At 44.6% G+C, this 24,738-nt stretch overlaps 1 protein-coding gene and 1 pseudogene across 11 annotated transcripts in view; one reads left to right on the forward strand and one right to left on the reverse strand.

Annotated features, from left to right (window-relative positions):
• Positions 1–24,738, forward strand: part of LOC134288082 (scavenger receptor class B member 1) — a 682,758-nt gene that overhangs the window by 346,526 nt on the left and 311,494 nt on the right. The window lies entirely within an intron of this gene.
• Positions 20,104–20,854, reverse strand: LOC115254438 (uncharacterized; annotated as a pseudogene).

Here is a 24,738-nt window from a genome sequence, read left to right on the forward strand (position 1 = left end):
AAACTCCTCAAGGAAACCCTGGAAGAATTCCCGGAAAAAATCTTGGAGGAATTACTGAAGAAATTCTTGAAAGAATTTCAAAAAGGAATCTATGGAGGATTTTCTGGATCAATTCCCGGGTAAATTCTTATTGTGATTCCTGGAGGTATTCTTGGTGGCAATCCTGCAGGAAATGTCTGGACGAAATCCAGAATTCCTGAGGTAAATTCTGCAGGAATTCCTGAGGTAATTCTTGGTAAAATTCTCAAAAGCATTCCTGGAGGAGTCCCAGAATTAAATCCAGAAGGAATGGCTGGATGAATCCCTGGAGAAATCCCTATATAAATCCCTGGAGGAATGCCTGGAGATATTTCTGAAAGAATTCCTGGAGGAATTCCTAAAAGAATTCGTGGAGGAATTCCAAGAGCAATCCCTAGAGGAACTCCCGAAGGAATGCCTGGAGGAGCTTCTGAAGGAATTCCAAGGAAGGAAACCTGAGAGAATTTCTGGAGAAATCTCTAGAGAAATTCCTTGAGCTATCTTCTAAGGAACTCCTGGAGAAATCTCTAGAGAAATCCCTAGAGGAATTTCTGGAGGATTTTCTTGAAGAATCACTTGAGAACTTTCAGGAAGAATCCCTGGAGGAATTCTTTGACAAATCCCTGAAAGAATTCCTGGAGGAGTTCCTGGATGAACCCCTGGTGGAATCTCTAGAGGAATTGCTTCAGGTATATCTAGGGGAATACCTGGAGGAATTTCTAGGGGACTTCATAGAGGAATTCATGGACGAATCCCTGTAGGAAGTTTTAGACGAATCCCTTAAGGAATTCACAGAGGAATCCTGGAACAACTCCCGAAGAACTTTCTGGAGGAATCCCAAGCAGAGTGCTTGGAGTAATTTTTAATATAATCCCGAAAGATTTTGTACCAGAAGCCTTTACCACTCTTGTATTCCAGCCACGTGAAATAATTGGCCACCTGAAGTTCGTCTAGAGTCCCGTTGCATTCCGGGCTTTTAGCAAATAGTTTGTCTGGAAGAATATATGCCTCGTGTTGTCCAGAAGTCCGACCTACAGCACCAGACCATGTATTCTGCCTTGGTTCCAGAGAAGTCCAGCGTCGTCTTCGCCGGACCGTCAAGTCACATATGGTTGTCAAGTTCTACGTGGTGCCAGTTACTGGACACCATTCGACGTCACGACGCTACCACCTATGATACCTGTCACGTCGTATTACACCCCTGTTGTGAAATAGATAGAAATAAAATAGGTACGTACTAACCGAATTTAACCACTTCTCAGGACCACCCACATCCGGAAACTTCCCCACACTTACAACGCCCTGTGCCCACCCCGAAAGCGGCGGCAGCTCAGACCAGCTGCTTTTTTGGGCCTTGTGACGTTTCCTTCTGGAGCGTCAAGATTCTCCCGGGTTCAAAAGCGAATTTCACGTTCCATTTCGTGTGCCTTTAGGGTTTTAAAAATGAACCACTTTTGAAATGTTTATTGCACATAGCTGTCTCGGCAATCATCGTACTGCCTGCCTACTGTGTTTTTTGACACACAGCTCCTTAGAGAAGTGCCCCGAAAACTCATCTGCATGGGAGCCCCCCGTTCCAGAGACCGGAGAGTTCTCACACCAAGCTAAAAACCTTCCCCGGCCCCAAAAGTACCCACATACAAAGTTTCACGTCGATTGGTTCAGTAGTTTCCGAATGCATAGCGGTCAGACAGACAGACAGACAGACAGACAGACAGACAGAGGGAAATCCATTTTTATATATATAGATATATAGATTAAGCAACTGCATTCTGAGCAGCATTCCAATGACAAAAAATGACCCCGATCCCGATCCGTTAACATTCGTGTTAAAATGTATTATTCATAACCGATTTGAGCCTGTTTTGGTCAAAATCAATTTTGATTAATATTTATAAACGCCATGCACTCCAAGCCCGATGACAGCACTGACAAACTTCTTTACAGTTTGTAGGCTTTATATATGCATTAGCGTGGTTCAAAAAATCGTTTTTGCTCCACACCGCTTATTCGATTCATAACCAGATTCTATGCCTTCTCCCAAAATTTGAACTGAATTGGTTGAAAATTGAGAGTGCACAAGCCCTTCAAAGTTTGTATGGGAATTACTATGGGAAAAGAACGTTTTTCATTCAATTGACCGTAGCATTTCCCCAAGTGCCCTAGAGTGTTAGTTGACCCATGGAACTCCTTGGCTACTCTATGAGCTACTACTTTGCCGAAGACCACATTCAAATCGGACGCCTCATTAATTAGTTATCGATTTTCATCCAGCTGCAGAAACTTTAACAGTGATCTTTCTGCTTCCCAGCAGGCAACATTGCTGCACATGGCGCCAAAGATAGCACACATAAATCATGGCTACTATGTTTCAAGGCAAATTGCAGTGATGCCCATCGAATAGTGTAATCATCATGATCAAAGATTTTCATTCTGGATAAAAATCGATAACAAATTAATGAAGCATCCGATTCGAATGTGGTCTTCAGCAAAGTTGTAGCTGACAGAGTAGCCTAGGAGTACCATGGGTCAACTAACACTCTAGGGCACTTGGGGAAATGCTATGGTCAATTGAACGAAAAACGTTTTGTTCCCATAGTAATTCCCATACAAACTTTGAAGGGCTTGTGCACTCTCAATTTTCAACCAATTCAGCTCAAATTTTGGGAGAAGGCATAGAATCTGATTACGATTCAAATAAGCGGTGTGGAGCAAAAACGATTTTTTGAACCACGCTAATATGCATACAGGGTTTATTTTAGTTCTTACTGTTTATAGTACCTATAAGCATTAGGTATGATTATATTGAGCTTTTTAGCACTGAAAAGCTGTTCAATGAACGTTATAATGCTCAGAACAGTGCTTAGTGGTTACCTGGAAGAGTAGAGGTGGCCAATGCAGCTTGTTGTTGGTCGGCGCACCATTTTCTCTGTAGTTCAAGTACGATTCTTCGCTTTGAGTAGAAACTCTGCTGTTGTCTTAGCTAAGCTTAGCTTACATAGACTGACTGCACATGTCTATGGTTGCTGCTCCGTGATTGACACGAACCAATGACAATTGCACAATGAATCAACTGAATAATTGACTGGGAGTGGTCAACATTCTCACTGTGCATACTTCAGAGGCTCTCTTTAACAGTATAATAACGGCGCCGGCCACGTCCTTGCAGTCAGGTTGGAAGAGTGGAGGAATGTTAATAGCAATCTTTGTTAGGGGCTGTCCATAAACCACGTGGTCATTTTTTTGGGACTTTTCAACCCCCCCCGCGTGGTCATTAGTCCATACAAAATGGTCATTGGCCGATCCCCCCCCCCCCCTCATGACCACGTGGTTTATGGACAGCCCCTTATGTGAAAGTTGGCGTTTACCGCACGTCTCCACCAAAGGCTGCAGGAAGGAGTGATTGTTAGTAGGGTAGGTATCGTTGGGTCAGGATTCACTTTGATAAGTAATATGACCTTTTGAACTTGAAGTATGCCGTGCAGACTGCAGTGATGTTGTTCGCTTCACGCGGAAAGCAAACAACCAACCACCCTCGTCAGGTGGTTGCTCAATATTTACTACAAATGAAGCAACAAAATATGCAGACGGAAGTGCTATTGTTCGCATCACGCGGAAAGCAAACAATCGACCAGCTACGTCAGGTGATCGTTTAATATTTACTATTAAAGACGCGACAACATATACAAACTTAAGCGCCATTTTTAATTCGCGATTTTCCGACACTCAAGTTTTACAACAAAAGACGTGACAAAACATGCAATCTGATGCGCTATTGCTCGCTTCACGCGGAAAGCAAACAATCGACCACCCACGTAAGGTGATCGCTTAATATTTATTCATAAAAATACATACAACAAATATACATGGACAGATACATAGAAAAACAGTATGTCATTCTTTTTCTCCTGATCAGCCTAGATAGCTGTGTAGTGTCGGTAGCGGTTAGTTCAACTGGCTAAGAATAGCACTACGGACCGCCTGTTCCAGGGGTAGGAGTCCACTAATCAGGTGACCCCTAATTCAAGGTGTTATGCGGCTTTACGCTCACCGTGCCTAGGAATGAATGGTTAGGGGAGGTCTTATAAAAACCTAATCGCAAACGGAGCCTGTGGAGTACCAGGGCACCCTCCACAGTATTTTCCCTTACTGTGCTAACCGGAGCAATAGCGCGGTGGACCTTGCGTTTCTCAGAGACAATCAGCTGCCCTTCTTCAACCTCAAACTTGAGGCTGAATAAGGGCGGGATTATGAAAATGTTATTAATAAGTTGAAATTTTCACCTATATCCCTTTCGTGACGAACCAGCACAATCGTGCTGTTTTTCGGCATTGGTTTTACACATTTTTTTCAATTGCTTTTTTTTTTTCAAAATATATGATGTAAAATAAACAATAATAAAGCATAAATAATTTTTATGATCGAGTTATTACTCAAACTTGTAAATACAAGCCTCAGCTTTGATTGGAATTGTTTATAAAAAACGCCACGATAAGTTAAACAAAAGGTAAACAATCACCCTAGAAGTTGAAAAAAAAATTATCTGTCGTATTTTTATGAATATTTGTTTAATCCAAGTATGCAGGGATAAAAATGGATAGAAAAAGAGTAGTTCTGCAAAACGGCGAAGAAAAAGTGGTGCTTTGTTGAAAAGCACAAGATTTCTGAGTGGTCAAAGTGGGTCCAGCACAATTGTGCTGTTCCGTCCCCAAGGCGGTCCAAGTTCCATCGGTAATTTCCTATTCTTAGGCGTTTTATTGTTTATTTATTTAATTCAACGGACTCTATATGGTCTAATTGAATACTTAAAACTAATTTAGAGCTCTAACATATTGAGCAACATATGAATGAAAGACAACATTTAAACAATTGACAAACTTTTCCGATCCATATCATATTAATTACTAAAACAGCATAAGACACGGATAGACAACCAAAACGAATATCAATGACAAAGTATTTTCCAAACAAAGGCAACGTTTAACACAATTCAACGTAATATTCCTGATGTAATTTTAACTGTTTACGGTTCTCACAAATCGTAGTTGTTATGAAACTCCCTGAAGTGAACTCCCGCGGGCCAAGTAGATGGTAGCATCACCATGTCTTTGTAGTCTGCATTGATCCCAATTTCAAAGGACACGTACGGCAATCTCGTTATGTCCTTCCAGTCTGCTACAAGCTTCTTCACTATAATATCGCTGGATCCGATTGAAGTTGACACCAACCCGTGCATTTTTCTTTCGCTTACAGTGTTTTTCAAGTGCGTGAAGAATAACCAAAATTTCTCATGCGGCACAGGGGGCACAGAAGCATTTCTAGTAGCAGTAGAACACTTCGAGCCATGCATCAGCTTTTTATTGCACTTCGGGGATGATCGTGCTATAGGAGGGCAATCATGAATCGATGTCGTAGCAGTGAGATTGCTCTGTTCGGCTAGAGTACGTTGAATGATCGAGATTTCCTTCCTCAGTTCCAAAATATCATTCTTCGTGGCATGCTCTTGAGCAGGTACATCAAAGGTTTGTTCGCGTTCAGTAGAAAAACTCGACCGTTTCAAAAGCAGGCACTTGTCATTACGTATTTGCTTCATTATGGCACTACATTTCTCTCTCGATTAACGGCTACGCATTCTTGTGATTTAAAAAACGGGTTGTTTTATCCACCCGACATTTCGACACGGAGATAGTGTCTTCCTCAGGGGGAAACTGTAATTGGTATTTAAGTTTTGAACAATTTTGTCTTAACATAAATTTGCTCAGTTACTAACATAATTACTATCGTTTTTTGTCAATTATTTTGTCTAACTGTAACTGTCCCTTTTTGTGTCGTTTTTGGTACATGCTGTAAAGTGGGTGTGCGGTTTATCAATTAATTATGTCCTTTAAAACTATAACATTAAAATATCTTACACTTCGGAATCACTTTCAGTTTAACGGTTTTTTTGGCAATGGCGAAAATTTTCCCTCTTTAGCATACCCCCTTATTCGGACCGTTCATTTTGGTAGTGGTGATGCCCTATCGGAATAATCTAACTTTCGTCTAAATTATTTTCGTTCCTCGATTTGTTGTGTTTGTCGATGTTCCTAATACTGTGTAGTATCACTGCGTATGTCGTTCTTAGCCTTTCTATGTCTGTTCTTTTATTGACTGTGTGCTCTGTGTTAGCAATGTGGCACATTTCTAGCTTCCGGAGGGCTACATCATGATCTCTCTCGATGTCACTTCACTGTTCACCAATGTACCACGGCACTTGGTGATCAGGAACATAATCGAACGATGGAGCGAAGTGGCAACAGACATCAACCTAGATTTATTCTTGGAAATAGTGGAGTATTGTATGGGGGCGAGCTACTTTTGTTTCGAAGGACAATTCTTCAAACAAATATAAGGAACAGCAATGGGAAGTCCTCTTTCACCAATCGCCGCAGATATCGTCCTAGATTCAGTCATCACTAAAGCTATGAGCTCTCTACCTTTCGAGACTACAATCTTCTGGAAATACGTGGACGATATCTTCATGGTAATCCCGCGAAATATGGAGCAACAAGTGCTAGACGCATTCAATGGGGTAGAACCTAGGCTACAATTCACCATAGAGACCGAGCAGGATGGGAAACTAACGTTCTTAGATATGACCGTAATAAGAAACGCGGACCAGACGTTAACAACGGAATGGTACGCCAAGCCCATTGCTTCAGGAAGAATGCTGAATTTCAGGTCGTTCCATCAACCAAAACACAAAATGAATGTAGCGAAAAACTTCATTCATAGGGTGTGCTCACTCACACGGAACAAATCAATGGATGAAATAACGGCAGTAATCCACCAACATCTTCGTAAGAATGGATATCCCAAGTCATTAATTAACCGCCTGCTGCAGCTGTACACTACAAAACACCACCCAACTTCATCAATCGTCAACATTCACCAGAATGAAGATTCGCCGCCCAACAACAATCCCCCCAGCCGACCATCGTGCCAACAACCACCCACCCCCGATCAACCCTCACCGCCACCACCATAATCAGAAACAGCCACAGCCAGCCACCACCTCAATTAGCAGTCATGCCAGCACTGCACGAATGCCATACACAGACGGCATCCAGAGACGACAATCCAATCGACGAAATTGATAACCACCGACCAACCAACCAAACAGAACCATGCATCGATCATCAGACAACCACAGGATGCATCCTCGACGCCAACATTCAAGTAAACCCAAGTCAACCTGAAACAGAACAAGAAAAAACATACAGATCCCTCCCCTACATACCAACTTTATCCCAACGAATAACAAGAATCCTTGCCAAAGACTATCCCGATATTTTCATTACGACCAGACAGCAACGTACAATTAACGATCTCCACACCAAAGTTAAATATCCTAAAAGGAAAGAAGAGATTAGTAATGTTATATACAAAATTCCCTGTAACGACTGCAACAACTGCTATATTGGTATGACGATAAATAATTTGCACCGTAGATTAGCTGAACATAGATCAAATGTAAACAAACTGGACAAAATGATTAATGACAACACAAACACTCAAACAGCGACCACCGCATTAGTTGAAGCGACAACCGCACTAATACAACATTGCGTAGACCATAACCATCGATTCAACCTAGACCAGACACAAATTGTAGACCACAGTCACAAACAATCCACACTTCCATTCCTAGAAATGTGCCACATTGTTAACACAGAGCACACAGTCAATAAAAGAACAGACATAGACAGGCTAAGTACGACATACGCAGGGATACTACACAGTATTAGGAACATTGACAAACACAACAAATCGAGGAACAAAAATAATTTAGACGAAAGTTAGATTATTCCGATAGGGCATCACCGCTACCAAAATGAACGGTCCGAATAAGGGGGTATGCTAAAGAGGGAAAATTTTCGCCATTGCCAAAAAACCGTTAAACTGAAAGTGATTTCGAAGTGTAAGATATTTTAATGTTATAGTTTTAAAGGACATAATTAATTGATAAACCGCACACCCACTTTACAGCATGTACCAAAAACGGCACAAAAAGGGACAGTTACAGTTAAACAAAACAATTGACAAAAAACGATAGTAATTATGTAAGTTACTGAGCAAATTTATGTTAAGACAAAATTGTTCAAAACCCAAATACCAATTACAGTTTCCCCCTGAGGAAGACACTATCCCCGTGTCAAAACGTCGGGTGGGGCAGCAGGGACGGATGTCCTGGGGCCTGACGCACTCTCCCCGCTTGCGAGTCAGCCGCGTAGTTGCCGGCTAAGAATAGGACTACTAACCCCAATTCAAGGTGTCAAGCGACCCGTGCCGAGGAATGAGTGATCGAGGGGGTGAAAAAGATGCTCGATCTTTAACGGAGCCTGTGGGGCGCCTGGGCACCCCCCACAGTAAGCTGTCCCTTACCGCGTTAATGCAGAGCTCTGGCGTGGTGGACATTCTTTCTCGTGCGACTCGTGGGAATCAAATATGAGTAAAAATCTTAAGAATCAAAATACAGGTGGAAGTAGCGGTGCGATCAACCCCTTCGCAAGAAGCGGGTTGATGAGGTTTCGAGGAAGCGAGGAGTCAGGTGCTGGAAGCTGCTTACGCAGCTCAAGCGTGGGAGCTCCTGTCCACTCCACGGCAAGCCAGCCGGCGGAGGTCATGGACGGAGCATGGTTGCTGAGGGCCATCAGCCAAGTTGCAGAAAAAGGACGGCCCGCATTTGAGGTAGCTGAGCAGCAGCTTGGCAAAATTATCGACTTTGCGACAACTAAGTCGAATATAAGCAAGGACCTGAAAACGACCTTGCTTCGGCTTAGGGCGTCTGTCGATAATGCCAAGCAGGAGCACGCGGTTGCGTTGCTGGCTGCAGCAGCGGCGGAACCCGCAAAGGAGAAAGCGTCTAAGTTTACACAAACGGAGGCCTTCTCCTTCGCGGGTAGTCCGAAGAGAGTGGAAGCGAATGCTCGCGACAAAAGCGACAAGCATTCGCAGAAGCGGGCGAGGCAGCCGTCAGGTGAGGAGCTGTCTGGCGGCGCCCGCAAGGCCAGGCGTATAATAACCCCGAAAGCCGGTGGTAACGCTGGAAAGTCGGACCCCAGCCAGGGTTCCCGGAAAGCTGGGAAGGGTGGGCCTGAAAAGGCCGGCCCGTCCCGGAATGATGGGAACAAGGGGTTGCGACCAATGGTGGGCCCTCAGCAGCCACAGAGCAGGGCGATCCAAGGAGAGGACCCTCCTTGGACAAAGGTAGAGCGGAAGAGGAAGAAGAAGGGGAATCCGCAGGCAGAAGTGCAGGTCGCCAAGCCAAGGCGTAGGAAGGCAGGTGCCAGGCGCGAAAAAGGTGACGCTATCGTCATCAAGACCGAACAGTCGAAATACTCGGACGTCTTGAAGGCGATGAGGTGCGACGCCAAGCTCGAGGGTTTTGGAGCCGACGTACGCAGTATCAGACGTACTCGTACGGGCGAAATGATCCTGGAGCTTAAGCGCGAGAAAGATCACAAGGGCGCCGCCTACAAGAGGCTGGCAGAAGAGGTCCTTGGTGATGGAGTGGAGGTGAGGGCTCTTACGCATGAGGCGACTCTGAAGGTCAAAGACCTAGACGAGATCACCGAAGCGGAAGAGCTCGTCACGGCACTGCGGCAACAGTGCGATGTTCAGGCGGCCGCCACAGCCGTCAGGCTGCGGAAGGGGCCAGCAGGGACACAGATAGCTCTGGTTCAGCTACCTGTGGCGGACGTTAAAAAGTCCGTTAAAGTAGGGAGTATTAAGGTGGGCTGGTGTGTATGTCACCTGACATTCCACGAGCCACCTGAGGTTTGCTTCAGGTGTCTGGAACCAGGACACAAGTCGTGGGACTGCAAAGGCCCCGACAGGCGCAAACTGTGTAGGCGCTGCGGCGCTGAAGGTCATAAGGCCCAAAGCTGCACGAGTCCGCCCATCTGCATGATCTGTACCGGGAAAACCTCGAAAAACAGACATGCGATGGGTGGTCCAGGGTGCCCGGCCTTTAAGAAAGCCGCAGTGAGCAACAAATCACAGTGCAGGTAACGCAGCTGAACCTGAACCACTGTGATGCGGCTCAGCAACTGCTTTGTCAGGCGGTTTCTGAGTGGGAGACGGATATCTCCATCATTTCGGACCCATACCGAGTACCCGCCGGCAACGGCAACTGGGCCTCGGATGGGACCAGGAAAATGGCGGCGATATGGACGACGGGTAAATACCCCGTGCAGGAGTTGGTGTCTACTACCTATGAGGGCTTCGTGGTCGCCAAAGTAAACGGGGTCTTCTTCTGTAGCTGTTATGCGCCTCCGCGGTGGCCGATCGAGCGCTTCACGCAAATGCTGGACCGCTTAACGACCGTGCTAACAGGGCGAAGGCCGGTGGTAATAGCGGGTGACTTTAATGCCTGGGCTGTGGAATGGGGAAGCCGTTTCACGAACCAGCGGGGTCAGATCCTGCTAGAAACACTGGCCATCTTAGATGTCGACTTGGCTAACGTCGGTACCAAGAGTACCTATAGTCGAAATGGAGCGGAGTCAATTATTGACGTGACCTTTTGTAGTCCTGGCCTAACAAGTAGTCCGAACTGGAGAGTAGATGATGGCTACACTCACAGCGACCACCTGGCGGTTCGCTACAGTATCGACTACAACAACAGCAGACAGCGGATAGAAGAAGAGGCGGCTAGGCCAAGGCCAAGCCCTCGTAGGTGGAAGACATCATACTTCGACGAAGAGGTATTTAGGGAAGCGCTCCGCCGTGAGCGTAACTTACTCGGTTTAGACGGCGACGAGCTGGTAGCGGTGCTCTCACGTGCGTGTGATGCGACCATGCCTAGGAGAGTCCACCCTAGAAATGGGAGGCCACCGGCTTACTGGTGGACCGACGCGATTGCGGACCTGCGCCGCGCCTGCCTACGGGCTAGGCGGCGGATGCAGCGAGCACGATCAGAGGAAGAGCGAAACGAACGGCGAGTGGTGTTCGCCGCTGCAAAAGCCGCGCTCAAGACCGAGATAAGAGCAAGCAAAAAGGCCTGCTTTGAGGGTCTCTGTCAGAGTGCCAATACGAACCCGTGGGGTGATGCCTACAGGATCGTTATGGCCAAGACGAGAGGTGTGATGGCTCCTACAGAGCAATCTCCAGAGATGTTGGAGGGGATCATTGGAGGACTTTTTCCGCGTCATGATCCTAGTCCTTGGCCTCCTTTCGTAGGACAGCCGGGGACTGGGGCTGGCGATGAGGAAAGGGTCACCGATGTGGAACTTGCGGGGATAGCTAAGTCCCTTAGCGTAGGTAAGGCCCCAGGTCCGGACGGAGTTCCGAACCTGGCCTTAAAAGTAGCTATTGCAGAAGCTCCCGAGATGTTCAGGTCTGCTATGCAGAAATGCCTGGACGAGGGAGTTTTCCCAGAAGCTTGGAAGAGGCAGAGCCTGGTACTATTGCCGAAGGCGGGGAAACCACCCGGAGACCCGTCGGCATATAGACCAATATGCTTGATTGACACGGCGGGGAAGGTGCTCGAAAAGATCATCCTCAATAGAATGTTGAAGTTCACTGAGGGCGTAAATGGTCTCTCGAGCAACCAGTATGGCTTCCGGAAGGGGAGGTCCACCGTAGACGCTATCTTGTCGGTTACAAAAACCGCCGAGAAAGCACTCGAGCCTAAGAGGAGGGGAATTCGCTTCTGCGGGGTAGTGACTCTGGATGTAAGGAATGCATTTAATAGCGCCAGTTGGGCTGCTATTGCCGATGCGCTCTTGCGTCTGGGGATACCGGAGTACTTGTACAAGATTCTCGGAAGCTACTTCCAGAATCGCGTACTAGTATACGACACGGAGGTGGGTCGGAAGTGCTTTCACATAACCTCAGGAGTCCCGCAAGGTTCCATCCTGGGTCCGGTGTTATGGAATGTCATGTACGACGAGGTGTTGAGGTTAGAGTACCCAGTGGGAGTGGTGATTGTCGGATTTGCCGACGATATTACGCTCGAAGTCTACGGTGAAACGATCGAGGAGGTGAAGTTGACTACCGACCACTCGATCAAGGTTGTGGAGGCGTGGATGCGGTCCAGAAAACTGGAGCTGGCTCACCACAAGACAGAGGTGACGGTTGTTAACAACATGCAGTCGGCGCAGCAGACGGAGATCAGTGTAGGAGAATGCACTATCCTGTCGAAGCGCTCTGTCAAGCACTTGGGCGTGATGATCGACGATAAGCTTACCTTCGGTAGCCACGTCGATTATGCCTGTAAAAGAGCCTCCACTGATATTGCGGCACTGTCCCGGATGATGTCCAATAGCTCTGCGGTGTACGCCAGTAAGCGCAAGCTTCTGGCTAGTGTTGCTACATCCATACTTAGGTATGGCGGCCCGGCGTGGGGTACCGCGCTAAGTACTGAATGCTACCGACGGAAGCTGGAAAGTACTTACAGGCTTATGTGTCTGAGGGTTGCAAGCGCGTACCGTACCGTGTCACACGACGCTCTCTGTGTCATTACTGGTATGGTGCCTATCAGCATTCTTATCAGTGAGGACATGGAGTGCTTCGAAATGCGCGGCACAAGAGGCATACGCAAGACTGTCAGGATGGCCTCTATGGTTAAATGGCAGCGCGCGTGGGACAGTTCCACCAAAGGAAGGTGGACCCATAGGTTGATACCGAGGGTAGATAGTTGGATTAATAGGCGCCATGGGGAAGTTTCATTCCACCTGACACAGGTCCTTACAGGTCATGGTTGCTTCCGACAGTATCTACACCGTTTCGGGCATGCGGATTCTCCCGAATGCCCAGTGTGCAATGGTTTAGAGGAAACGGCGGAACACGTGTTGTTCGTGTGCCCGCGTTTTCGCACAATGCGTGACCGCATGCTTGCCACATGCTGGGAGGACACAACTCCGGACAACTTGGTCCAGAGAATGTGTAGGGATGAGATTAGCTGGAATGCCGTTTCAACGGCTATCGTCTGGGAGCTACAGAGGAGGTGGTGCGTGGACTCGGAGAATGGCTAGTCCAGATGCAGTACAAGAGGTGGTCCAGGGGTTCGAAGTCGGCTTCGTAGGTCATACCGGTGCCCTGCGGTCGAGATCGACCCTTACAGCGATTAAGTGGCCGCGGAGAGGAAGTCCCGGTAGCGGTGCTGTCGTGGCGTCGGTCTACTGGGTTGGATCTGAGCCCGCGGTTGGAAAGGGGTCCCCGGCAAGGGTTGGGGTAGGTGAGATCCTGCTGTCTGCAACCTACGGGTGCATCTGATAGGGCCTGAAGGGTAGTGATACCCTTCCTTTGCGGGCAGGTCAGATCGGGTTGCACGTGGGCATCAGTTCTTGATGTCCGCTCAGCAGTAGGGCGCGGGCGGGGTTGACCCTGCCCGCCTTCCGAGGACAAAGGGAGTGGCTAGGACCACTCGGGAAACTGGCTAAGCGCCAGCATGCTATCGTGATGGACTCTCCCGAGCGAGTCATCGATGTTCGTTGCTGCTAGGCTACGGCAGCTAACCTTGAGGGTGCGATATGCACTAGCCCCTCTCTGAAGCAATACCTTCTTGGTGGTTCCGGAGAGACGTAGGGTTTGGCGACCATAGGAATGTGTTTTAGTGGGTCGAGGAGAGAGTAGTCCTGGCTTCTACCGGCATTGTAGAAGACGGCCTCATCCCCACACTACCCTAACCTTCCTGTTAGGGTGTCTGATGAGCAGATTTATCCCCCCTATGGTTTAGAAGGAAAAAAAAAAAAACGTCGGGTGAATAAAACAACTCGTTTTTTAAATCCCAAGACTGCGTAGCCGTTAAGCGAGAGAGAAATGTAGTGCCATAATGAAGCAAATACGTAATGACAAGTGCCTGCTTTTGAAACGGTCGAGTTTTTCTACTGAACGCGAACAAACCTTTGATGTACCTGCTCAAGGGCATGCCACGAAGAATGATATTTTGGAACTGAGAAAGGAAATCTCGATTATTCAACGTACTTTAGCCGAACAGAGCAATCTCACTGCTACGACATCGATTCATGATTGCCCTCCTATAGCACGAGCATCCCCGAAGTGCAATGAAAAGCTGATGCATGGCTCGAAGTGTTCTACTGCTACTAGAAATGCTTCTGTGCCCCCTGTGTCGCATGAGAAATTTTGGTTATTCTTCACGCACTTGAAAAACACTGTAAGCGAAAGTCAAATGCACGGGTTGGTGTCAACTTCAATCGGATCCAGCGATATTATAGTGAAGAAGCTTGTAGCAGACTGGAAGGATAAAGAGATTGCCGTACGTGTCCTTTGAAATTGGGATCGATGCAGACTACAAAGACGTGGCGATGCTACCATCTACTTGGCCCGCGGGTGTTCACTTCAGGGAGTTTCATAACAACTACGATTTATGAGAACCGTAAACACTTAAAATTACATCAGGAATATTACGTTGAATTGTGTTAAACGTTGCCTTTGTTTGGAAAATACTTTGTCATTGATATTCGTTTTGGTTGTCTATCCGTGTCTTATGCTGTTTTAGTAATTATGTATGTTATGGATCGGAAAAGCTTGTCAATTGTTTAAATGTTGTCTTTCATTCATATGTTGCTAAATATGTTAGAGCTCTTAATTAGTTTTAAGTATTCAATTAGACCATATAGAGTCCGTTGAATTAAATAAATAAACAATAAACAATAAAACGCCTAAGAATAGGAAATTACCGATGGAACTTGGACCGCCTTGGGGACGGAACAGCACAATTGTGCTGGACCCACTTTGACCACTCAGAAATCTTGTGCTTTTCAACAAAGCACCACTTTTTCTTCACCGTTTTGCAGAACTACTCTTTTTCTATCGATTTTTATGCCTGCATACTTGGATTAAACAAATATTTATAAAAATACGACAGATAATTTTTTTCAACTTCTAGGGTGATTGTTTACTTTTTGTTAAACTTATCGTGGCGTTTTTTTTATAAACAATTCCAATCAAAGCTAAGGCTTGTATTTACAAGTTAGAGTAATAACTCGATCATAAAAGCTATTTACATCACATATTTTGAGGAAAAAGCAATTGAAAAAATGTGTAAAACCAATGCCGAAAAACAGCACGATTGTGCTGGTTCGTCACGAAAGGGATATAGGTGAAAATTTAAACTTATTAATAACATTTTCATAATCCCGCCCTCGATCATCAGACAACCACAGGATCCATCCTCGACGCCAACATGCAAGTACAGTAGACGTTCGTTCGGTGCAAACGCTTTAACTGCAATGCTTTTCAACTGCAAGTCCGCTAAGTGCAACAATTTTGCAGTTATCGCTCCGCTATCCGTCAAAATGAAATGTCAAAAGCGATGCGATGTTTTTCGCATACACTTTTGTTGCAATGCGATGTTTTTCGTATGCACATTGGTTGCATTCTGCAGCAACTGACAGTAATGTGACGTCTGTCAGTTGTTGCAGTTATCGAATTTCATTCGGTTAGTGAAACGTAAACATGTTGCACTTATCGAACGTCTACTGTAAACCCAAGTCAACCTGAAACAGAACAAGAAAAAACATACAGATCCCTCCCTTACATACCAACTTTATCCCAACGAATAACAAAAATCCTTGCCAAAGACTATTCCGACATTTCCATTACGACCAGACAGCAACGTACAATTAACGATCTCCACACCAAAGTTAAATATCCTAAAAGAAAAGAAGAGATTAGTAATGTTATATACAAAATTCCCTGTAACGACTGCAACAACTTCTATATTGGTATGACGAGAAATAATTTGCAGCGTAGATTAGCTGGACATTAGGGCAGTTCAGACTATAAACTTGTCAAAAATTCAAAGCTCCCATATGTTTATTACAATCCTTGGTGCAAAACCAGAGTCCTGTCAAATTTTCAGCCATTTCGGTGGTGATTTAATGGTGGCCCAAAAGCAAAATAGGTTTATATGGGAATTACTATGGAGAATTCTCAAAAAAGGTTCTCCACGCTATAGAGCATCAATACATGGATGAAGTCATAGGGTCAAAGCCGAATTGAATTCTTCAGACCTCAATGATGAATGTTGCCGAAGACCGCAACTCGTTTCGACTCACGAGACAAAAGTTATTTATCAATAATCGTCCATGTATGCTTGAACAGAGGACCACAGCTCTATCCACACGATTGACACGCAATCATAGTATGCGTGTTACCTTCTTGCACACCTTGTAGGGCATCGTGTATGAAGATGCGCATGCGAGTGAGAATTTGCTGAATAACTTTTTACCCGATTATCGAAATAAGTTCCGGTCTTCGGCAACATTCATCATTGAGATCTGAAAAATTCAATTCGGCTTTGACCCTATGACGTCATCTATGTATTGCTCTACAGCGTGGATAACCTTTTTTGAAAATTCTCCATAGTAATTCCCATATAAACCTATTTTGCTTTTGGGCCACCATTAAATCACCACCGAAATGACTGAAAATTTGACAGGGCTCTAGTTTTACACCAAGGATTGTAATGAACATATGGGAGCTTTGAATTTTTGACATGTTTAAAGTCTGAACTGCCCTACTGGACATAGATCAAATGTAAACAAACTGGACAAAATGATTAATGACAACACAAACACTGAAACATCGACCACCGCATTAGTTGAAGCAACAACCGCACTAATACAACATTGCGTAGACTATAACCATCGATTCAACCTAGACCAGACACAAATTGTAGACCACAGTCACAAACAACCCACACTTCCATTCCTAGAAATGTGCCACATTGCTAACACAGAACACACAGTCAATAAAAGAACAGACATAGACAGGCTAAGTACGACATACGCAGTGATACTACACAGTGTTAGGAACATTGACAAACACAACAAATCGAGGAACGAAAACAATTTAGACGAAAGTTAGATTATTCCGATAGGGCATCACCGCTACCAAAATAAACGGTCCGAATAAAGGGGTATGCTAAAGAGGGAAAATTTTCGCCATTGCGAAAAAACCGTTAAACTGAAAGTGATTCCGAAATGTAAGATATTTTAATGTTATAGTTTTAAAGGACATAATTAATTGATAAACCGCACACCAACTTTACAGCATGTACCAAAAAAAGACACAAAAAGGGACAGTTACAGTTAGACAAAACAATTGACAAAAAACGATAGTAATTATGTAAGTAACTGAGCAAATTTATGTTAAGACAAAATTGTTCAAAACCAAAATACCAATTACAGTTTCCCCCTGAGGAAGACACTATCCCCGTGTCGAAACGTCGGGTGAATAAAACAGCTCGTTTTTTAAATCCCAAGACTGCGTAGCCGTTAATCGAGAGAGTCAACCATACAGTCGTATTTCAATAGCGGTACTACATTTTTCACACATCCACCACATACATCGATTCCTTTCAAGTTTGATCACATCTGCATCATCTATCTCCACACAATCTGCATGATACGCATCTGTGCAAAACCCTTGGCATATTGTATACGTTTGATCATGAGCGATGGCCATACAACACTTCGAACAAATCGTTTCAGTTTTTTCTTTCATCTCGTGCGTCGACGGTGGCTGTTGTGGTTGAGTGAAAACAATGGTGGCGGTGTAGATGTTCGGTTCCACAATTAATTAACTGCCGTGATTAAACTTCAGATCTTATTGTCAGGAAGCATCGATGTACGTAACAAATGACGGCGATTGATATACGTAGGCTGATCTAAAAAAGTAGGATTTAAACAGACGAATTTCACGAAATACGGGAATGGTTTAACAGCGGTTCGCCAGATGTTTATGGTATAGAAGATTGATTTCAATTATTAAATCACTACAAAGTGTTAGTTTGTAAAAACTTAGACGTATAATTTCAACTCAAGGAACACGATTCCAGCTTGTACGAATTTTTTAAGGAACTTTGAATACTTGGGTGAAAAATATTACTCCAGATTATTGAAATCATGGATTAGATTGGAACAGGGATTTGCTGTCCTTATTATCTTCATTTTATTCACTTCTATGATTTGAATACGCTGTCAAGCTGATCTCGTGTTCCTAGATTTAAAATTATACGTCTTAATTTCTACAAACTAACACTTTGCAGTGATTTAAAAATTATAATAAATCTTCAGTACCAAAAAACGCCTAAAAGTAGGCAATTAATAGCAATTACTTAGAGAGCCTCGACCGGCTTGAGGACGGACCAGCACAATTGAATATATCCCCAAAAAGTGCATAGGTGGATAAAGTAGCCGAAGTAAATAAAGTTTTATTCTAGATGACGTTAAGTTTATAAGAGAAAATTTGAGATAATCATTATTTTATGGTCCGTCACGAAAGGGATATGGTTTCGCATTATGCGTTTTACACAGTGTATTCTGTGCATCCTCGCCTTCGGCGCACTCAAATCGATACCGATCTGGCTTTTTCGTTGCTGTTCTTTTTGTGATGTGATTGTTAAGAGTTTAATCTTGCCTAGTTTGGGTAGTGGCTACGGTTAGGATAGCTCAGATCAACCTTCAGCACAACAGCAACGATCAATCTTTGTAGACTTATGCAAAATGGTACAGCCCAAGTGGCGTAAGTCCAAGAACATAACTTTCGTAAGGGGAATTTCTATCTAGGAAACCTTGTGAATCCGGTGTATGCTACTTTCAGTAAAAATGAAATGGCAAACTCACGTGTCATGCCTCGTGCATGTGTGCTTGTGAACAACGCAATCGTTGCTACACTCATCTCTGAACTAACTACTAGAGATGTATGTGCTATCACAATCGATGTATCTGTTGGAAACCTCAACAGGTCATACGTTTATTGTTCGGTTTATTTACCGCATGATTAACCATCCCCTACGGATGCTTTCAAGCAAGTCATTGCATACTGCACTTCAAAAGGCCTTCCGCTAATTGTTGGCAGTGATGCTAATGCTCACCATATAATCTGGGGCAGCTCAGGCATCAATTTGAGAGGCTCCAGTTTGATGGAATACTTAAGTAGTACAGATCTTGGATTACTTAACATAGGCAACCGCCCAACCTTCATGGTAGAGAGGAAGTGTTAGACATTACGCTTTGCTCTAGCAGAATTAGTCACGAGCTGACCAATTGGCATGTGCCAGTTGAAGAATCTTTATCTGACCATCGCTACATCTTGTTTGAACATGTGAATACTTCGCAAACTTTGCGTTTCAGGAACCCTCGGTCAACCAACTGGGATCTCTTTACCGATTTGGTTGCAGTCAAATTTCATGGATACTCACCATCAATTGACACTCCAAGTGATTTCGATGATGCCGTTGATACTACAACAGCCTTCATCATGGAAGCTTTTGAAGAAGCTTGCCCTCTGCGGTCTGTGAAGACCACAAGAGGAACCCCTTGGTGGAACTCTGATCTGGCGAAGCTCAGGAAACAATGTAGAAAGAGTTGGTAAAGAGGTAGCTCGCAAGGCCTACCAGAAAGCTTTTCGGTCTGCTGAACGATCCGGCTGGAAAAACCTTTGCACAAATGTTTCCAGTCTGATTGAAGCCAGTCGATTGAACAAAATCGTTGCAAAATCTAAGGATTTTCAAGTGAACGAACTTCGTTTGCCAAATGGCGATCTGACTGCCTCTGATGAGGAAGTTTCGGAATGTTTATTCAGTACACACTTCCCCGTATGTGTGTGCATATTACATCTTCGGATGAACCTGACGTCTTTTTTTGTAGTTATGATTATTAAGCTTCGGCTCGGAGTATCATAACCTTAGAATCGATTGAATGGGCACTTAATAGCTTTGCTTCTTTCAAATCTCCTGGGGCAAATGGGATTTATAATATTTTACTTTAGAAGGGATTTGATCATTTCAAACATGTTTTTGTTTATTTGTTTATTAGCACAAACAGGCTTGTGTATGCCCCAATGATGTGACTTAAATCTAAGGTACAAAAACATTGAACAATCTCGATAACTTTCCAGAAAAAAAAACTCAAATGAGAAGATGCGACACGTTAACTATAAATAGTGTACAAATTCACACAACAAGTATCATTTTCCTATTTACAACAAATGACTTAAAACAGTAATAAAAAAAATCAATACAAAAAAAACACATTTTCCATCAAATCACATTATTTACAATATTGAAACTGATTACAAAATATCGGGTTTCCACGGGAGTCTCATCTTTTTGAACTTTCGGTATCTAATGTTTCTAGGCCAAGTAGATGGCATCATCGCGACAGACTTCCATTAACGATTTAAAACTATTTTGAAGGAGATATAGTTGAATGCACTGCAGTCAACCCATCGCGGAACTAATTTCCTAACATTAATGCATTTATTATCACGTGCGCCCAAGCAGCGACAAACCATGAGTTGCACATCTTCTTCCGAAACGCTTCCATCGATATTCGTTAGCGTTCTCACATATCGAATCAGGTAACCGACTCGCAGTTTCGGATGCATTTGTCATTTCACTCGATCGACATTCCATTGGTCGCGATGATTTCGGTGTCGAGTGTCGTACCCAGGCATCCGTGTGATTATTCTCATGCGACGTAATCACCGACAGTATTGAATCTACTTCAGCTTTCAGCTCATCAACGTCACGTTGTAGTACGCATTTAGGCTTGTTGTGCTCTGGAGCAGTTGCGGCGATCGGCTCATTCATTTTCTCATTTCGTTCTTTCCTCCATTGTACAAATTCAACTAAACACTCGTCGCACATCCAACAAATATTCTTGTGCGGCGGTGATACGGCAGCAAGCTCGGCAGTATTCAATCCAACACAAGCGGCATGGTGAACTGCGGCGCACAATGCATTACAGTATACATACGGTTGATCTTTTGTAACCACTGGAAGAAGGCACTTTTTGCACTCCATGGCGAGTTTTTTTTTCATTTTTATTTATGTGTATTTTAACTTAAATGCTAATTCTACACTCTCCATGGCGAGTTTCGATGATCAATATAACTGCAATTTTTCGTCACAACGGTAACTGCAATGGAAGATTAATATCGCAGAAACGTACAAAATATAGACGATCGTACTACACAAGTTTCATTCCAGATTTTCAAGGCCAGTTTCAACGGAAAATTAACGTAAACGATGAGCGATACAGAATCAAGTCCGATTGAGTTAACAACAACACAAGTAAGAATACCGGTAGCCCAGCAGCAGTGAAGCCTGTCACAGTGAAACAACTACTTGTTTGCAGTTTTGCTACAGGGTATATTCCCAAATCCTGGCGGGATATTACTGTATGTGGGTCGTGCGTCGTATGAAGAAGCAAAGAGTTTCAGACCTATCAGTTTGACCTCTTTTCTTCTGAAATGCTTAGAACGCATTGTCGATCATCACATTCGTGATGTTCATCTAGCCAATGTGCCTCTTCATGTGAACCAACATGCTTACCAATCTGAAAAGTCCACTGTGACTCTTTTACATAAAGTTAAACAACTTCGATATCGAGAAGGCATTCGCTCAAAAGCAATCCCACTTGGGTGTTTTCTTAAATATCGAAGGTGCCTTTGCCAACGTGCCTTTCGATGCCATCAGGTATCAGGTATCAGAAGGCCGGCTCCAGGGGCACGTTATCCTCCATTTGGGACATGTGTGCTATCGCCAAAATAACAGCCTATTTCATCATCTACCTGAGGGAAAAGGAAGGAAAAAGGATTTGGATGGGGATAGGGACAGGTAGGGAAATAGAAAAAATACCCTGGAAGAGGGTACTAACGCACAAGCGTACCACAATGGGTTCAAACAGCGCCCTGAAAAGGGCACTGTATTAACGCATAAAGCGAAAGAGAGCCTATAGCTCTTTACCACAGCGGGTTAAGAATAACAGAATATCCTGAAGATTCAGTTTTCTGAAATCAGTTTCACTTAATAAGTGTTTACCGAAAACTCGGAAACGCAGTTGCGCAAAAACTGGACAGTTACATATCAAATGATACGAAGTTCCATAAACGGATTCACAGCTATCACATGCAAATGAATCAGCTTGCTGAATATTCGCCATGTGCTAGCTGAGTCGGCAGTGGCCAGTCAATGCTTTGACCAGAATGCTGCAATTCTGCTTTGACAGATTTGTAAGATACTTCGCCACCCTTGGAGATGGCTCAGTACAATACAATTTGGTTTGACGACATGACTCCAAACTATTCCAGTGTTGTCTGTGTTGAGTGGCAGCCCAGGTTTGAATCTGAAGCTTTACCCCAACACTTCGATATCGGAATAGCTGGCTCAGGGCCAATGAGGTCATGTGATGCTCCAGTGCGAGCTAACTCATCAGCCAATTCATTTCCAGCGATAGAAGAATGGCCAGGTACCCATACAAGGTGAACAGCGTTTGCTGAATTCAGCTCCTCGATTTGAGTTCGACAAACGATAACTACCTTCGACCTAGAGTTGGCCGAAGCAAGTGCTTAATAGCAGCCTGGCTATCTAAATAGAAGTATATTATTTTGCCCATTACGTGCTGCTGAAATGCTGATTGCACTCCGCACATAAGAGCAAAGATTTCGGCCTGAAAAACAGTGCAGTGTCTACCAAGTGAGTAAGACTGATACAGACTTAGCTCACGAGAATAAACACCAGCACCTGCTCGACCTTCGATAAGGGAGCCATCAGTGTAACATACGATGCCGTCTGAAATACTTCTTTCCAGATAACCAGATGTCCACTCTTCCCGGGAAGGGAATTTCGTGGAAAATGTCCTATATGGAAAATTACAAGCAGTTGTAAGATCACTTGGAGCAAGAACAATTTTGTCCCAATTCTCCAAAAGTGAAAACAACGAGGTGTGTGTTGATGGGCGGTTCACAGGAGTTTCCTCTTGTAGACCGAGTACCCGTAACTGGTAAGTGCAAGAAAGTGCTTGTTGTTTGAGATGAATGTGTAGTGGGGCAACATCAAAGAGAACTTCGAGCGCTGCCGTGAGAGTTGAAGAGAACGCTCCAGACATCGCCATTAAGCACATCCTTTGGAGATGGCCTAATTTTGATTGTACCGTTCTCACTTCGCCCTTTTGTCACCACACAAGACATTCATAGGCCAATATTAGCCGGACCACAGTTGTGTAAATCCATTTGATATACTTGGATTTAAGACCCCAAGTTTTACCAAAAGTACGCCGGCATTGCCCGAAGGCCATACAAGCTTTCATGATTCTGAACTCAATGTGAGGTGTCCAGGAAAGCTTGGAATCAAGAATGACTCCAACGTACTTTACCTGTTCAGTCACATCGATTTCAGAATCAAAGAGACGCAAAGGTCGAACGCCATTGCGGTTTCGCTTTTCCGTGAAAAGAACAATACCGTCAAGGCGCCATTCACCGTGGGGGCTCCATTCACCGTGTGCCTTCAAATTTTTTTTTCATTATTTCCATATTATGATTGAATGATATGACAATTTCCCTTCAATTTCAACAATACAACACTAATGTATTGTTACCATGTCAAAACGCTCATTAGTATTGGAGTAGGTAGGCAGTAAAACGATCTACTCTGTGCAGTGGTAGAAACAGAAGTGAAAATTTCATTTAAATTTAAATCTAGGCTACTACGATTGGCGTTCGGTCTGAACGCCTGCTATAATTATATTATTCTAACACTCCTCCTCGGGAAGATCCGGACGGATTCCTATTGCCAATCGTAATCTCTCCAGACGAACCCGTTGCAGTGGCTTCGTCATCAAATCGGCCTACACTGATTCCGTCGGACAGTACTGCAGTCTAATTTCACATTTTTCTTGTAGGTCCCGTACAAAGAAGAACTTCGTATCGATGTGCTTACTACGTCGTTCGATGCGATCACTTTCGACCAGTTTGATGCAACTTTAATTGTCCTCGAACACGAGGACCGATTCCTTCGTTGCTTCACCGATCTCCTCCAGCAGCCGTTTGGTCCAGACTAACTCTTGACATCCTTCAGCGAGTGCCACGAACTCAGCTTCGGTCGAACTCAACGCAACGCACGTTTGCTTGCTTGAGCACCACGAGATTGGTCCTCCGCCGAACTGAAGAATCATGCCGGAATTCGATTTCCTATCGCGAGCATTACCGGCCCAGTCTGCGTCGACGAACATTCGCAAACCTTCACTGGAGGCTCCGAGCTGCAGCTTATAATTGCTGGTGGCATTCATGTAGCGCAGGATCCTCTTGGCCTCGGCCCAGTCTTGCGCATTTGGACAGCTGGATTTTTGCGCCAGAATGGACACGCTCACGGAAATGTCGGGCCGCGTGTGTACAGCTACATACAGGAGACCACCAATCAAGCTCATGTAGTCGTGGTTGTTCGGCAGCTGATCCATCTCCTCCTTCTTTTGTAGGTAGCTCGGATCTAGCGGCACCTTCGAGGGTTTCGCCTGTTCCATGCCAAACCGTTCAACTATCGTGTGGATATACGATTCCTGGTTGAGCTTGAACCCGGATGCGCTTCTCTCGACTTGTACGCCAAGAAAGTGACTGATGTCTCCGAGGTCCGCTACGGAAATCTGTTGTTGAAGCATCTTCAAGATGGACTGGAATTCCTTCGCCGTCTGCGTTACGATGATCATGTCATCGACGTATATCAGAATGTACGCTACCGAACCATTCGTACGCCGCACGTACAAACACAGATCCGATTCGGTCGGCTGGAATCCCATGGACTTGAAAACAGCATCCACTTTACGGTTCCATACGCGCGCTGACTGTTTCAGGCCGTACAGACTCCTCCTCAATCGGCAAACCGTCCTCTCGTCCCCGACGTGGTATCCTTCGGGTTGGCGCATGTACACG

The sequence above is a fragment of the Aedes albopictus genome, chromosome 2 (assembly GCF_035046485.1).
Source record: "Aedes albopictus strain Foshan chromosome 2, AalbF5, whole genome shotgun sequence".
Lineage (NCBI taxonomy): Eukaryota > Metazoa > Arthropoda > Insecta > Diptera > Culicidae > Aedes > Aedes albopictus.